Raw genomic sequence first — 11,374 nt, 5'->3', positions numbered from 1 at the left:
CAGACGGAGAACGATGATTTAGGCCAAGACTGACGAACAAAACTTGGCTGCAAAACACAGATTTTACAACGTGACATGGGTATTTTTGTAAATGTATAAAAAAGAAAGGGAAATGTTATCAGCACTACTGTATTTTGATGAAGGCAATCCTCACTTTATTAAAAGTACGGTATGGCCCGGACCATAGGATGATCCAAACCGTCCATTAGATGGGGCACGGGCCATACCTTACTTTTAATAAAGTGAGAATTGCCCTCATCAAAATACAGTAGTGCTGATAACATTTCCTAAAAGAAAATACAATTTTTAAGAGGACAAAGGTACCCCTGTCAAGTTGTAAAACGCTGCTATTTTGCATGAAGTTCCTGCCAAATGTTTTTCAGCCAAGTTTGGTTGGGCTACAACTATTTGTTGAGTTGCTCACCAAGGCGTTTCATATGAGCAAGTGAAGAACCCCCTTCTTCCACAGCTTTACGACTCGCCTCTGAAATCTCTTTCGCCCTTTTACTCACTTTCCTACGCTCCTCACACCCCTCCATTAAACACCTCAGCCCTCTCTCCACTTCCTCTTCACTAACCAAACCCCCTCCCTTATAATCCAATCTCAGCTCCATCGCCAAACCCAAATCCCTCACCAGCTGAAACCCATTGAGCCTCTGCTCAGCATCCAGAGGCCATGCCAAGATAGGCACCCCGTACCAAAAGCTCTCAAGACATGAGTTCCACCCACAGTGCGAAACGAAACCCCCCACAGCAGGGTGTGCCAAGATCGCTGTTTGTGGGACCCAAGAGGGCTATACCAATCCCTGTAAGTGTTCGATACAATATGAACACCGGCAACGGATCTTAGTGATTCAACATTTTCAACATTGAGAAAATCACATGTACCAATATGGAATAAATTGAAATGAGAAAAAGACATACCGGAAGCCATGAATCTTATTTTTCTTTCTCTTAAGGTTTCTCTTTGCTACACAATAGTCGGTGATGGGGACCGGTTTCCTTTCTCTTCAAGCGTGGATTCTCAAAGTTTGGAAACAAATTCGTTGTGTGCAAATAGGACCCAAGAGTACTTTTTATAAGCGTTTGTGGGAAGAGATGCGACTCCTCATCGCGCCGATCCCTCTCCCCAAACGTCTCTTTACGTCTATACATTTTCACATAAAGTCTTTTCATTAATGACTTTTCACAAAAGTAATTAACTAACCAAATGATCTTGACCGTCGATCTTGCAAAAGCCACATCCACCGTTAGGATTATTTCCTAACATTCTCCCACTTGGCTAGCAAGATCTTTGAGCCAAACATCATTGAACTCCCACTATTCATAAGCATCTTTTAGATGTGGGTTTAGTGAGCCTGTCATTCAATGATACATAGTCTAGCATTTTGTAGTCTTGAATTATGCAGATCTATTCCATCACTTGCTATGGTTTCTGACCCACTAAAGTACTCAACATAATCGGTATCTAGAAAAGACACTAAGATACCAACAACTTCAATGTCACAGACACAAACTTGCAGTTCCAAACATGCTCACTTCTTATAACACCTATTCAGTCCAGAAATGGAGTTTAATTAACTCAATCCACGATTTTAATCAATCCAACTGAAAAGAACGACTAAAATGTATAAAATCATGATGATACATAAGTGTGCTTCTAATTAGATACCATTGTGCCATCGTGGGTCGTCCATTGGACCGTGCCATGATGCAGAATTGGTTTCTAGTTTAGAAAACACAATACCATGATTATGAAGAGACACCGGTGTATCACCGTGGTCGTCCGTTGGGCCGTGCCACGGCACACAATTGGTTCTCACATACAATACTCAATCAATCTATCTTAAGGGAAAATTAGTTAGATTGCCCAGAATCACAAAAAAAACACAAAAATGTGACCCCGACGAAACATCAGACGTGTCATTGTGGGTCGTCCGTTGGGCCGTGCCACAACACACAAACGATTTTCAATTCAGGAAATCACAATACTGTGATTCTGGCGAGACACCAGGCTTGTCACCGTGGGCCGTCCGTTGGGCCGTGCCACAGCACACAATTGGCTCTCCCATAAGACCAACTAGGGCCTGATAACCCTATACTTGAGGCGCACATCACCGTTGGGCAGAAGTATAACCCCAAACCAGGTTACCCAGGCCTAGCCCTCTCACACCGCCTATTTGTGCAAAACAACAGTCATCCGTTGGGCTAAGTGTTGCTCTTGGACAAATAGTCGCAATTGAAAGTGGTTCATAGTCCATAAATGTGTCATTGTATGCGACACTGTTCTCAAAATTAACCACGTAACCTTAAGCGATTTCGTTTCCCAGTTGGAATCGCAGTTCTTTGTTCATTCATTTAGTGACCAATCATAACAAGATATAGTTCAATTTCAACTAAAAATAATGAACAACGTAATAAACTTGTGTATACAAAACCAACTTTCAAGTTCCATGATCAAACATAATTCAATGTTTTAGGATTTGAAAATACACACTATCAGTTTATTATAACCATAAGCTTGGGTTTTAAGCATATCTGGCATGAACTAATGTGCATTCAAGTTAAAAGTTTAGTCCCATATATGATTTCAACTAATCATTTTAACCCTTAAGTTATATGCAAAATATAAAGCATATAAACAACATATAGGGGTGCTTAAGTTAAGAATTAGAAACGAAGGTGTTCATTGACTGAGTTTTAATCATTAAACAACATCAAAACTTTACATAACTGGGTCTCCATGGCATTTAGTTAATTCTTCAAGAGTTTGAAATCAAAATTAAACTCAAGGCCCACTTTAAAAAACCCAAAAGTTATAAAATTACATTGGAATTTTAAAATTCAGACTCTGAACACCAAAACAGACCTTGGAAACGGGTTCATAATGGTCTAAAACCATAGGAATGGTCTAACCCAAGTCCAAAACCCCAAAATATTTGACTTAAAATCAAACTTACAAAACCAAAAGTCTTGATTTTACACTGTAACTATATCATATAGTGCTTAAATACCAAAAATGACCTCAAAAATAGGTCCAGAATGGTCTGTAACCTTAGGAACCAATCTAATCTGAGCCCAAAACTCCAAAACTTTTGACTCAAAACCAAATTTATAAAGTCAAAAGTGTTAAAAATATACTATAAGTGTATTATACAGTGCTCAAATGGCAAAATGGATAGCAAAAATGGTTTCAAAGGGTTACAAAATGTTCGGAACCAGTTTTACTTGGGCTAAAACCCTAAAATATTTGATTCAAAAACCAACTTGAAAAATCAAAAGTTTTTGAATTTACACTATACCTATATGATACAGATGCCAAATGCCAAAACTGACCCAAAAAATGGATTCAAAATGGTGCAAAACCTCCAGAACCACTATAATCTGGCAAAAAATCTCACAAAAATGGGCCAAACCGAGTCAAACACAGATTTAGGCCGTTTAGGCCTGTGGGCCGGTTCAGGTCAGGTTGGGCCATGCGGCCTGGTGGGCTTAGAGGGTCTACTGGGCCCTTTTTAATTGAAAAGCCTGTCGCGGATCCTTGATGGGCCCGCGCGGCCCGGTTCGGCCTGCCAAGCCCGACACTATTCATCGTCTTCTTCATTAAAAAAGTGAAAATTCCAGCAAAATCCGAAAAAACACTCAAAGTTCGATTTATTATTGCGGCTTCGTTTGAAGTCCGATTGAGGCTCACAATACGCCGTTGGACTCGTCTCTCGACGAACTTCACAACCACGCCAGAAAATCTCCGGTCGGACAAGCCGGTCGCCGGCGGCACACTGTTTTCCGGCAAGGTCCAAAATTTCCCCAAAACTTAAAATTTTCATCTTTAAATCGTCGCCAAACGCAATCCAGACATCGGATCGACGAACTGTTTGTTGCGTTGGATTCATGGGAACACAAGCAACGTTTCAGTGCCATTTAATCATCGATCCAACTCCAAAATTGATGGCGGCACTCAAAATACAAGTTTTCACAAACCCTATTTCAATTACTTTTAATGCGATTTTCTCGCCATTTTCTCGCCGGAACCGTCGCTCTGATACCACATGTAAGTGTTCGATACAATATGAACACCGGCAACGGATCTTAGCGATTCAACATTGAGAAAATCACATGTAACAATATGGAATAAATTGAAATGAGAAAAAGATATACCGGAAGCCATGAATCTTATTTTTCTTTCTCTTAAGGTTTCTCTTTGCTACACAATAGTCGGTGATGGGGACCGGTTTCCTTTCTCTTCAAGCGTGGATTCTCAAAGTTTGGAAACAAATTCGTTGTGTGCAAATAGGACCCAAGAGTACTTTTTATAAGCGTTTGTGGGAAGAGATGCGACTCCTCATCGCGCCGATCCCTCTCCCCAAACGTCTCTTTACGTTTATACCTTTTCACATAAAGTCTTTTCATTAATGACTTTTCACAAAAGTAATTAACTAACCAAATGATCTTGACCGTCGATCTGGCAAAAGCCACATCCACCGTTAGGATTATTTCCTAACAATCCCCTCTCTTCCTTTCGATCCACGAACCCTTCTGGCAAAATCTCGTCCAGATTCGCATCCGCGGGCATGCCAAAACCTTCCCCCGAACGGAACCGCAATGACCACAAAAATCTACACTCGCTTCGCTCTAGCCCAAAAGCTATCTCCTTCACCTGTGGCTCTGGGAAGGCACCCTTGCTCCCAAAGCACAAGAACACAACCGACGCCGGAGGTTGCTTGTTTAGCCACTCAATGCAGGGGTTTTTCGATGACCGATCGCTGTTGAGAGCGAGCAAGGGTCCGACTGGGTAAATGGGTGGGGTCGGATGGTCAGGCAAGCATAGACCCTCATTGATTCCCTCCAGCACTGCTGATTCTAGCTCTGAAAAGGTGTTGATTATTATACCCTTCATGAAATCCATATTCTTGGCAAAGGAGAGGAACCATGTATAGCCATCAGATTTCTTATTCAAGACCGGAGAAGGCATGACTAGAGGTGGTAATGGCTGAAAGCCCGGGATCTCAACCTGTCCTTCAAAGTCCTGGAAGTCGCAGGAGATTTTAGTGTCGAGGGTGGGGAGGTAGAGCATAAGAGCCAGCATGAGGGCTCCGGAAGTGAAGTAGAAGTAGGGAGGGATACCGAGCTCGGATCCCACATCGGTCATGGTGAGGCAAAAGACATCCATGATTAGGGCGGCGATAGGGGTGGAAGGAAAGGCAGAGAGGAGTTGGGTGATGGTGTGTTTGACGTGGGGCTTATGGCTGTTTATGTAGATGGAGTAGAAGGCTTCAGGGCTGGGATTTGAAGCGGGTTCGACGCGAGGAAGGTGGACAAAGTGTATGTCGAGTCCGGAGGAGGCTACAGATTCGATATAGGAGGCGGTGGTGGAGGAGGCGGAGGACTGGGTGGGGGGTTGAATCAAGAGGAAGGTGATAGAGAAGGGGTTGTGTTGGATGAGGCGCTTCGCTAACTCCACCAGGTGCCCCATTCCGGGTGATGGCACAAAAACCAGTCTCACCCCCATCTTCCCTTCACTGCCTTGCTTTGCCTGAGGGTATTTTTCTATGAAGGAACCTTAATGAGGATTGTCTAAAGGAATCTAGTGTACCGAAAGTTGAAATATAAAGCCTCAACCATTGACCTTCATATCCATCCCATGACCACCCGAATTTATTTTTAATGGGAATGTGTTTCACAGTGATTTTATTTTATTATTTATAAAACTATTCCTTTTTTAAAAAAAGGAAATGGGATCAGTAGTACTGAAACACCCCAAAACGATGGACGTTTTTGGAGGGGGTATTTTCGTCTCAAAAATATATTATTATTTAATTAAAAATTAGAAATAGTTAGTTTCCTAGTTAGAGTGGATTAGGATTTCCAAAAGCCTTGCTAAATTAGGACTCTTAAAGACAAGAGTCTATAAAAACACACTTAGGCTACAGATTTTAGAACTTTAAACCCTAAAGAAAGAAATCGTGTGGAGCCTGGGAGAGAAGAACGAAGAAAAGTTTGGGGAATTCATCTTCCAAGACGTATGTAAATATAATTTTGGTTTATTTGATTCTCTACAGAGGCTTAGATCTCTTGAGAATAATAAATATAGTGTATATTAGTGTTTAGATCAAACCTTGTGTTCTTCGATTGAAGAACCAGAATTGATTTTTCCTCGAAGATCTTCACGTTCTTTCATGTTAGATGCCTTAATCGATGGAAGAAATTAATAAATAACTTGTTAAGGTATTTAACATGTGTTAAGGGAAGAAAAAAGATGGGTTTTCGGGTAGAAATCCGGAAGGAACTAGTATTCTTTCGGGTTTTAGAAGAAAAACCAGTTTTTCTCCAGGGGTAGTCGACTGGTTCGACCAGTCTACTGGTGTGCCAAAACTGTGTTTTGGCCGAGAAACAGTAGTGGAGGGGCAGTCGACTGGAGCGCCAACACTGTACTTTTCATTTAATCAGCAGTCGACTGGCGGATCCCAGTCGACAGGCGGATCTCACTCGACTGCCAATGACCTGAAATTGTAAATTTATTTGGAGGGCACAGATTTGCCCGAGGGACTTAGATATTAACCCAAAGTATTGATTAGGAGTTAATATGGACTGTATGGGATACTACACAGTAATCGAAGGAGTTACTTCATGGGAGACAAATCAGACAAGTACCACAGGTGAGTAGACTTGTTCTACCACAATTATTCTATATATTGAATATGATTTATTATGCAAAATTATGCATGTCTTGATTGTTATTGGTTGTGTTGATATACACGAGGGTCAATAGTCATAGTATGGTATCAACTCCTAGTTCGGGTCTACCATATGAACGTATGTGCCCGTTAGGCTTGATAGTCACAGTTTTTACATCAGGACATGGTGTTGTCCAAGTGAGGATGCAACAGTTAATGTTTGTTGAGACAAAGTGTTAGGCTTGGTTACCAGTGTACGAGACTTTTTCTAGACCGTCGAAGTGAAGTCACGGATCAAGCCGCAGTATCACCTTTCACGATATTTTCGAGGGTGAAATCCCGTACGAGATCGTTTGGATTTGGCTTCCTACGAGTTAGTAGGCAGGTTCCGTTGGCTATGTAGTCTAGCAGTACTAGTTTCACTACACTAGGCATTAGGCGCAATTACAGTCGCAGTTACTGATATAGTTATGCATGTTTATGCCAGTTATACTGTAACGCCCCAGATTTTTTTTTGGAAATAGCAACTCGGTGCGTAGAAGAATATTACATCATCTTTCTCAAAAACTTTCATTATTCTCAAGTTCTCAAATACAACAACTACGTTTAGAGGGTTTACAGAAATTAGGTCTAACTTATTACATCTTAATTCAAGACATAGTTGATACATATTTAAAACATATATGTCCTTTAGAACAGTTCTGCATTCAACTCTAGCATTCCTCATCTTTCATCTATACTTCACCTGGGGGTTGGAACAATAAAACAAGAAAAAAAAGGGGTGAGCTCAAATAGCCCAGTAGGGTATAAACAACAAGTGATGTAGAATTGTCAAGCTCATAAGAACATGATATTTTGCAGATAGGACATCTCACATTATAAACATGGAAAGAAAGAATAAGCACAACATACTTTTCAAACGTATAGAGGAGAAAACTTACAGAACTTGATATCAAGAATTATATATATAGAATTATATATATAGACTTCATTAAGCATAGATGCTTTCATTCATAGCCGTATCTCGGCCCATTCATAGCCATACTTCGGCTCATAATCCTCTAGATTTACACTCTCTAGAGTCGTCTTTACCCACGTGCACATGAAGGACTATAACGCGTCCACCCGTCATCATATCATAACTCAGTCCATATTCAGAATTAGGGTATCACAAGATAAACTCTAAATATAAACATATCTCACAGAAACAAGTTTCGAGGATACAAAATAGAATTATAACTTTATTAGTAAAATCATTTATATGAAAGGAATGGGGTGTGAAAGAAAGGATCCCCCTTGGATTCTCATCAGTTGTGGATCTTAGAAGGATATAAACTCTTATAGCAATTGCGTATAAAGAGAATCAAAGAATATGAAATATTCACATCCAGTATATCAAAAGAGAATCAATGGAGAAAACTCTTACATATAGCAAAAGAGAATCAATGGAAGAAAACCCTTACATATAGCAAAAGAGAATCAATGGAAGAAAACCCTTACATATAGCAAAAGAGAATCAATGGAAGAAAACCCTTACATATAGTTTTCCGGTCACAGGTTTGTTTGAGCTTACACCTTGGAGTGGATAACCTGTAAATATATTCTAATTTTATCAAATTCATGTTTTAAGGCAGTGTTCTTTCTGTCCAGGTAATGTCCATCTATGTCCAAAATAATGTTCCTTGTGTTCAGTGTTCTTTATATTAAATTTTTAAGATCATGGGGCCCAGCATGCACTATTCATATGGACCCCACATGTTACTATTCATGTGGACCCCACAGGTTACTATGCTCAGCAATTCACCATTCTTTGATTTAGTTTATTTCTTGGCTACTATGCTCAGCAGTTCGCCTTTCTTTGATTAAAGTTTATTTTACGGTTACTATGCTAGCATTTCACCGTTCAAATAAGATGGGCTACTATGCTCAGCAGTTCGCATTTCTTTGATTAAAGTTTACTTTACGGTTACTATGCTAGCATTTCACCGTTCAAATAAGATGATAAAACTTGCATAATCTATAGTGAGTTATCGCCTCTTATGCATGCTTTATCCTAATATTTACATAGGTGGTAGAACCAACCATATTACACATAATAAATACTTTAACTATCTATATGAAAGACTTACCTTGGTAGTGATGAAGTGGATTTCCTTTTCCTTCTCCTCTCTATCTTTTTCCCTCTCTCTCTTACTCTTTCTTCTCTCTCGTTCTCTTTTCTCTCTATTTTTTTTCTTCTTCTTCTCTTCCTCTATTTATAGTTATTTTTTTTTCAACTACAGTCTTAAATTCACAACTACTCTTTTAAATGCTTTTACAAAAATATAGGAATAGTAAAGGTATAAATAAATGAATAGTAAAGGCTGCTTGAATAGTAACATGATGATTAATATTATTTAATTATTATTTTCGTCGGTGAAGCGCAACTACATTAATAATGATAGTGGTTGTGGAGTGACCCGCTTAACCAATGAGTTAATGAAAGTGGTTGCGGTGTGTCCTTCTGGTAGTGGTTCCCATTAGTGATGGGTCCCGCTGGTGTTGGGTCCCGCTATTTGTGGGTCCCACTGGTGGTAGGACCCGCTTGTGTGGGGCCCGCTGATGTGGGACCCACTGTTGGTGGGACCGGCTTGTGAATAGTACTCGGTGGGTCCTACTGTGAACAGTAATTTTGAATAGTTTATCTCAATAGTGAACTTGCATAGTATTTCTGCATAGTAATCTTACGTAGTATTTCTGCATAGTAATCTTGCATAGTGACTATTGTGAATAGTAATTATGAATAGTGACTATTGGTAATTTTTAATATGTGTAAGTATCTACTCATTTTTAGTTGACATCTGGGGCGGTGGTTTAGTGGTAGGAAGCCGTTCAATCCTCGCTCAGCGTTGGGTTCGAATCGCGTACGCCCCATTATGCCAGATGTCTTCATGCCCGATTAACTCGGAGAAAAATGAGTAATGGCCGATGATTACCCACCTATGAGGCCATTTTTATTTATTTGTATATATATATATATATATATATATATATATTACCGGTTATTACATTCTACCCCCTAAAAAAAATTTCGTCCTCGAAATTTTACGTACCTTAAGATGTAAATAGATGAGGATACTTTTGTTTCATCTCCTCCTCCGGTTCCCATGTTGCTTCCTCGATGGCTTGGCTCCTCCACAGAATCTTCACCAGTGATATTCTTTTTGTCCAAAGAATTTGTTCCTTTCGATCTAGGATTTGTACTGGTTGCTCTTCATAAGACAAACCTTGTTCCAACTGCATTGGTTATGTTTGCAGTACATGTGATGGGTCCGCCAAGTATTTCCTTAAAAGTGAGACGTGAAACACATTGTGAACATGTGACAAGGCTGGTGGCAAAGCTACACGGTATGCTACTGGTCCAATTCGTTCAAGTATTTCGTATGGTCCAATATATCTGGGACTGAGCTTCCCTTTCTTTTCGAACCTTATCACACCCTTCCAAGGTGATACTTTTAAGAATACACGGTCACCCACTGCAAACTCCAGGTCTCGACGTCGATGATCGGCGTAGCTCTTCTGTCTGCTTTGAGCCGTCCTCATATGTTGTTGGATCATACGTACTTTGTCAGTAGTTTCTTGTACTAACTCTGGGCCTAGAAGTTTTCTTTCTCCGACCTCATCCCAACACGTCGGTGTTCTACACCTCTTACCATAGAGAGCTTCATAGGGTGCACTCTCTATACTAGAGTGATAACTGTTATTATAAGAAAATTCAACCAATGGTAAGTGTTGGTCCCAATTACCTTGGAAGTCTATTATGCAAGCTCTAAGCATATCCTCTAGTGTCTGAATTGTCCGTTCGGATTGACCATCTGTTTGAGGATGAAAGGCAGTGCTGAAGTTCAACTTTGTCCCCCAATGCTTTTGTATACTCCTCCAAAAATTAGATGTGAAGCGCGGGTCACGATCAGATACAATGGATGCTGGTATGCCGTGTAAACGAACTACTTCTTTGATGTAGAGCTTCGCCAATTGATCTAAGGAAAATTTTTCTCGTATTGGGATAAAATGAGCTACCTTCGTCAGTCGATCAATGATGACCCATATTGCGTCATTTCCTTTCCTAGTCCTCGGTAGTCCCGTAACGAAATCCATTGCTATCATATCCCACTTCCATATAGGCACCTCTAGTGGTTGTAAGGCTCCCTTTGGTAGCTGTCGTTCTGCTTTAACTTGTTGGCAAACCAAGCATGTAGACACGAACTCAGCAATCTCTCTCTTCATATTATTCCACCAATAATGGGTTCGAAGATCTCGATACATCTTCGTACTCCCTGGGTGTATGGAGAATGCCGAACTATGTGCCTCAGTTAGCAACTTCCTTCTTAATTCTGGATCGGAGGGTACACACAGTCTTGTGTTGAATCTTAAGATGTCATCTTTATCAACATTGAATTCGGAAAGTTTGCCTTTCCGAACTGCTTCGATCTTTCCTTGTAATTCAAGATCGTCGACTTGAGTGGCCTTGATTTTCTCCAATAGTGATGGTTGAGCAACTATCTGTGCTATGTAGCCCTTGGTTCGCGGTTCTACTATTTCCATATCCAGTTTTCTCAGATCTTGGAGTAAATGCTTTTGAGTGGTTAGCATTCTTGCCAAGGTTCCGGAAGTTTTTCTACTCAATGCATCTGCCACTACATTCGCCTTTCCAGGATGAT

The 11,374-nt window shown here is 40.3% G+C and overlaps 1 pseudogene; it reads right to left on the bottom strand.

Moving 5' to 3' along the window:
- Positions 1–404: 404 nt before the first annotated feature.
- LOC143879085 (malvidin galactosylase UGT88C3-like) lies at positions 405–9,822 on the bottom strand (annotated as a pseudogene).
- Positions 9,823–11,374: the final 1,552 nt, after the last annotated feature.

Source organism: Tasmannia lanceolata, unplaced genomic scaffold, assembly GCF_043159265.1.
Source record: "Tasmannia lanceolata isolate RefF3 unplaced genomic scaffold, GAP_Taslan_0.1 ptg000006l, whole genome shotgun sequence".
NCBI classification, from domain to species: Eukaryota; Viridiplantae; Streptophyta; class Magnoliopsida; order Canellales; family Winteraceae; genus Tasmannia; species Tasmannia lanceolata.
The sequence above is the reverse complement of the archived record's forward strand: the minus strand, read 5'-3'. Positions and strand labels throughout refer to the sequence as shown.